Source organism: Triticum dicoccoides, chromosome 5B (assembly GCF_002162155.2).
Source record: "Triticum dicoccoides isolate Atlit2015 ecotype Zavitan chromosome 5B, WEW_v2.0, whole genome shotgun sequence".
NCBI classification, from domain to species: Eukaryota; Viridiplantae; Streptophyta; class Magnoliopsida; order Poales; family Poaceae; genus Triticum; species Triticum dicoccoides.
This window is the reverse complement of record NC_041389.1, coordinates 506,987,237-506,993,815: the sequence shown is the minus strand read 5'-3', so window position 1 is coordinate 506,993,815 and position 6,579 is coordinate 506,987,237.

The window sequence follows — 6,579 nt, the reverse complement described above, 5'->3', positions numbered from 1 at the left end:
GGGCCCGCGCGGGTGGCGGCGAAGGCGGACGAAGGCGCGGGCGACGTGGCGACGTGCGGTTGGTGGAGGCGCGCGGCGGGGTGACATGGCAGTGTGCCATTGGTCGGCCCGACGTGGCTGGCGTCGGTGGACTCGTCCGGCGCGGAGGCGGACATGTCCGGCGGCGCGAGGGGAGCGGGGCTAGGGTTGCATGTGCGCGAAAAATCCGGAAGGGGCACATATATATAGGTAGAGGGAGCTAGGAGTTTCCAAATGAGGAGCGGTTTTCGCCCACACGATCGTGATCGAACGACCGAGAGCATGGAGGGGAGTTTGCTGGGTTTTGGGCCACTTTGGAGGGGTGTTGGGCTGCAACACAAAGAGAGCTTTTACGGTTACCCGGTTAACCGTTGGAGTATCAAACGGACTCCAAATGGCACGAAACTTGACAGGCGGTCTACCGGTGCTATACCAAGGCTGCTTGACAAACCTCGGGCCATTCCGAGAAAGTATAACACCCTCTCACAACAGGAGACAAAAGGAGGACGCCGGAGAACATAGGAGTGCCGGATTGCAAAACGGACAACGGAGAAAAGGCTCGGATGCCTGAGACAAACACGCATGCAAAATGAGATGCACATGATGACATGATAAAATGCAACACGCAAGCAAATGACATGGCAACAACACCGAATAACTAGCAGACACCTGGCACAATGAATCCGGGGCGTTACAACACTCCTCCACTAACAAGAGATCTCGTCCCGGGATCTTAGGACCGAGATGGAAGAGAAATAGGAATGAGGGAACCAAGAACTCAAGAGTAGAATCAAAGAATCGAGAGCACTCGAGAAGAAGAGAGGAACAACGAGAATGACGAGGATCGAAAGCTCACGGAATCAGATAGACTAAGAAACAACTCTGGTTAGAACGAGTTAAGAAATGAATAGGACTGAAAGGATTTAGGCAGCACTCCGACTGAAAATGGGAGGAATAGAACACGAGCTAGAGAGGATGGAATGATACTTGATGAACTCTTGCAGAATGAATTAAATCATGAAGAACCACCATGAAGAACTCCGGTGACAAAAAGGATGATGAGATAGAAATGAAGGGTGAAAGAATAGATGAGCGTTGCGATGATTTAGATGGAGGTTCCGACGAGATGGCCGAGGAAATTGAACTCCGGAAAAGAAAAGATGAAAACACTTGGAACTAGAATTTATTCACCAAGAACAAACTCTGAAGGAAGGGATTAATCACTTGGGTGAAATAAGAATAAGATTTATTGTATGCTTATCCTTCATCAAATTAAATTGATGACAAGCAATGGATTTTGCATACTACTTATTCTTCTTGAAAAAGAATTGAGAAGTGACATATCGCAAACTTGAGAAGGTCTTCATGAACCACCGGTAGGATTGAAAAGAACGAAAGGATTAAAATTATAATCAAGGAAAAAGAATCTTGAATGAACCACCGTTAGAATTCGGAAAAGACTGACGAAAGAGAATGAATCACTGTGAAGAATTAGAAGAATAAATATGCTTGAGGGGATTTAGATGCAAAAGAACAAAGAGATCATGAGCTAATTAAAGAACACATGAACGAAGCACCGGGATAAATAGAGAACGATAACTGGAATGATGGCCTCCGGTGAAAAGAAATGGGAAAACAACTACTGACATACTCCGGATGGGTAAGTAAAGAACATCTGACAAATGGAATAAATCGAGAGGATAACATGAAGCTAGAACCACGAAACTTCGAGAGAACGGACAAGATTTAGAGGGAAAACTCTTCTTCGATCTTCAAAAGACGACGAGAAACACCACCAAAATTACTGAGGTACTCCGGAAGAATGAAAAGCGAAGAGGTTGAGCCAGCAATGAAAAGAATTTGAACATGATCTTGGAAGGCATCTGACTGATGAAATTCATACTTACGTCATACTTCAAAAAGAATTTAAGAATAGCTCCGGGGGAATTAGAAGAGTCAGGTAAGATCCTGGGAAAAGACCTGTGGGTTAGGGCCCACTAAAAGAAAACATCATTGAAAAGGATTATTGAAGAGATAGATGATGCACCGGAACAATTGAAATATTTGAATGAGGTGACAACCTCGAATTAATTCAAACCCAGATGAATCTCCTGAGATGTCTTGAACACTCCGGAAGGATAAACTGGCGAGAGGCACACGAGAAAGGAGAACACTTGATCCAAGGAAAAGAATATGATCACCCGAAAAAAACTTGAATTGAATCCACCGGAGAAGAAAAAGAGTTGAAGAATGTCCATCGAGATGAGAATTCACCGGTTGAAATAATGGAGAGAAGACTGAAGAGGCTCCACACGAATGAAATTGATGCTTGAAACAAACTCAAACTCTGGGAAGAAAAAGGGTGGGAGGGCGGGAAAAACACAGGCAACTGGAAGGGGAAACTAACGAATAACTTGAAGAGAAAACACCGGTTGAAAGAATGCAAATGCTTCACATGAGTAGGATGGATACTCGATTACAGGCTCCGGCTCCGAGAAGAAAAGGGGTGGGCGGGTGGGAAAAGAAAACAACTGAGGATTGAACTTGGCGAAGAAGAAGAGGCTCGAGTCAACTTGACGAGAGATGCACCGGATGCAAAGAGCTGAGGAACCAACGATCGGAAATCCAACTGCGTGATCCTAAAGAAAAATTTGAATGGGAAGAGGAGTAATTCAAAACACCTACGTCAAGATTCCTCACCAGAGCGACGAAGGGGCAGAGGAGTAAAAAGAATTCCTACTCTCGGATATAACTAAACTCCGAAAACAATTTTTTCTAGACTCAACAACGGCCAAACTACACGATCAATCAAGGGGGCTCCTAGGGTCGGTCGAGGCTCTGATACCAACTTGTCACACCCAATATGCGACCCTATACAAAAGGAACTCGAAGGTCCCACCAAGGATAGACCCGCATATTGAAACGCTTTTGCAAGGTGGATATCATTACATCAACATTACATAATAGATGGGGATACATACAAAAGGCATACAATGCCACACGAATACAACATCATCTTACATAAGAGCACCATCCGACTATGGATGAAACACGAACAGTAACTCAAACGACATCCACCCTGCTAGCCCAGGCTGCCGACCTGGAACCTATCCCCTGATCGAAGAAGCGAAAGAAGAACTCCATAACAATCAAACATCGCTCTCGCGTCATGATCATCGCATAACCTGTACCTGCAACTGTTGTTGTAGTAATCTGTGAGCCACGAGGACTCAGCAATCCCATTACCATGGGTATCAAGACTAGCAAAGCTTAAAGGGAAAGGAAGGGGTAAAGTGGTGAGGTTGCAGCAGCAACTAAGCATATATGGTGGCTAACATACGCAAATAAGAGCGAGAAGAGAGCAAGCGGAATGGTCGTGAAGCTAGCAATGATCAAGAGGTGATCCTGAACACGTACTTACGTCAATTATAACACAGAAACCGTGTTCACTTCTCGGACTCCGCCGAGAAGAGACCATCACGGCTACACACGCGGTTGATGCGTTTTAATTTGGATCTAGTGTCAAGTTATCTACAACCGGACATTAACAAATTCCCATCTGCCACATAACCGCGGGCATGGCTTTCGAAAGTTTATACCCTGCAGGGGTGTCCCAACTTAGCCCATGATAAGCTCTCGCGATCAATGAAGGATATACCTTCTCCCAGGAAGACCCGATCAGACTCGGGATCCCGGTTTACAAGACATTTCGACAATGGTAAAACTAGACCAGCAAGACCGCCCGATGCGCCAACAATCCCGATAGGAGCTGCACATATCTCGTTCTGAGGGCAACACCGGATGAGCAATCCGTACAACTAAAACCAGACCTCAAGTTTCCCTGAGGGGGCGCTGCAAAGGGCTCTAATTCAGACCAACACTTAGACAAGCACTGGCCCGGGGGGGGGGGCTATAATAAAGATGACCCTCGGGTGAATTACTCCCAAGGGAAATGTAGGTGGTGGTGAGGCAAATGGTAAAACCAATGTTGGGCCTTGCTGGAGGAGTTTTATTCAAAGCGAACTGTCAAGGGGGTCCCATAAATCACCCAACCGCGTAAGGAACGCACAATCCGGGAACATAACACCGGTATGACAGAAACTAGGGCGGCAAGAGTGGAACAAAACACCAGGCATAAGGCCGAGCCTTCCACCCTTTACCAAATATATAAATGCATTAATTAAATAAGAGATAATGTGATATCCCAACAAAAATCCTGTCCACCATGGAGCAATCTTCAACTTCACCTGCAACTAGCAACGCTATAAGAGGGGCTGAGCAAAGCGGTAACATAGCCAAGCAACGGTTTGCTAGGAAGGGTGTCAAAGGTTAGAGGTTCATGGCAATTTGGGAGGCTTGAGGAGCAAAAGATAGGTAACGCAGCATAGCGATAGAACGAAGCAACTAGCATAGCAATGATAGTAGTGAGATCCAGGGTAGCGGTCATCTTGCCTGAAATCCCGCTAGGAAGAAGAACGATTCCATGAAGAAGATGAAGCCACGAAGACGAACCAAGCGTAGACGAACGAATCCTCACGATCGCAACGAAACGGGAACTATCGAGAAGAAGCACACAACATAGTAAACACACCACACATAGACAAGACATGATGCACAATAAGCATGATGCATGACAAAGCTACATGAAGCTACTCATGGCAAGATATGATGCAAACAAGAACAACACATCAAGGCAAGTTTAAATGAGGCCGGAAACAACATATAACAATTCCGGTAAGTCCTCATATGCAAATTTCGAAATTGGTCCAGATCTGAATAAACCTTATGTTCAAGTTGTTAAACAGCAAATTAATATGCACCAAGATGGTCTACACGAGATTCTAGTCAAGTTACATATAAAGTTCATTTAATTCGGAGCTACGGCCTAGAAGATATGAGCAAAACAAGTTAAACATGGCATTGATGCAAAAAGCATACAAACATCAAGCGAACACCTCAAAACAAGGATGCAACATGATAATATGAATCTACATGCAAAAAAAAGCAAGTTTCATATAAAGCACACTCAAAACGGAGCAACGGTTCAACACATACACTCTATACAAGATATAGCAACAATCTGTCCATAACAGCAACTAGGCATATTGCAAGCACCAAAACAATATGCTATAGCACCTCAATATGAAAACAAAAGGCATGGTCATGGTGTACAGGTAAAGCATAACAAAACATGAACACTGAGCTATCTCCAGAAATCACTAGAACATGCTCAAACATACATGGCAAGATTGCAAATAGTAACAGTTTCAGACTTTACAGAAATAACATCAGGTTGCAATGTTTAGAGCTATCAAACAACATGTTAGAGGAACATATCATGGCAAACAAAGGCATGGCATGGAACTACAAATTTCATAGAACAAAAGTCCCTTACTGACCATGAGCCAAAAGGGCACAGAAAATATGATGGCACCCATGTAAACATGGCAAGTTATATGACAAATTCATACATGGCAGGAACAACAATAAGTAGGCATGTTGGTGAGCTTGTACCACTCACCACAGAGCAATACATGGCATAACAAGGCAACCAACAGTAAGAATACATGTTTATGAAGCTAAGCATGGCAAGAACAAGTTCATAGGGTGCAAGGATCACTAGGAAATCACATGGCCAAACTGAACTTCATGTTAACAGGCTGATAGCAACATCATTTAGCAAGTTTGGAGCAAGATATGAACAATCTACAACAAGCTATAAATGCAACCAGGGGCATGGACGGATATCTCATAACCATATGTACAAAACATCCTTACTGAAGTATCTCAAAATAAGCATGGATCTCTCTGTAGCATCAAATTTATATGGCATAAAAATAACAGCAGAACAGGGACTAAAATCAGCAACATCACGAGGCCTAGTTTACATGCTTGTGCTAGTCACCACATTGATCACAAAAATACATGGCATACACCCCTGTAAATATGGAATGGCATAGTTCAAAACATATGTAGGGCTCAAGTTCATAAGATGCACACATCAATCATGGCAAAAATGACAAAACCTCAAGCTATAACAGTTTCAGCAGATTAACAGCAACATGCACTCTTGCAACGATGATTCAGGCATCAAGATGAACTCAAATGAACATGATGCAATGGAATGAAATGAAGTACTCATCGAGACGAACAATTTCAGATATTACACGCATGAAACGGAGTAGTATGCAGCAAGTTATGATGCGATGAACATGGCATGATAAAGTTGCAGATTCGGGGACTTAGTGGAATTTCGAAGTCAACCTTTGGATTTGCATAGAAAACGAGGATGGTCGGAGGCTTCGCCGGAGAATACGCCGGAGAGGAGGGAGACGACCGAAGAAGATGGGGGAGTTCGCTGACGGTTCGGGCTCGTCGGATCCGGCCCTCTCGCGGCCGGATCTGGCCGGAGGTGGAGGAGGAGGTCGCGGGGCGGCGACCGGACACGGCGGTGCCTGGGGCGGCGTAGGTCGAGGCGGCCGGGGCGGTGGAGCACCGAGCGGCGGGGAGGCCGGGCGCAGGGCGCAGGACGGCGGGCGGCGCGGCGAGCGCCGGGGCGGC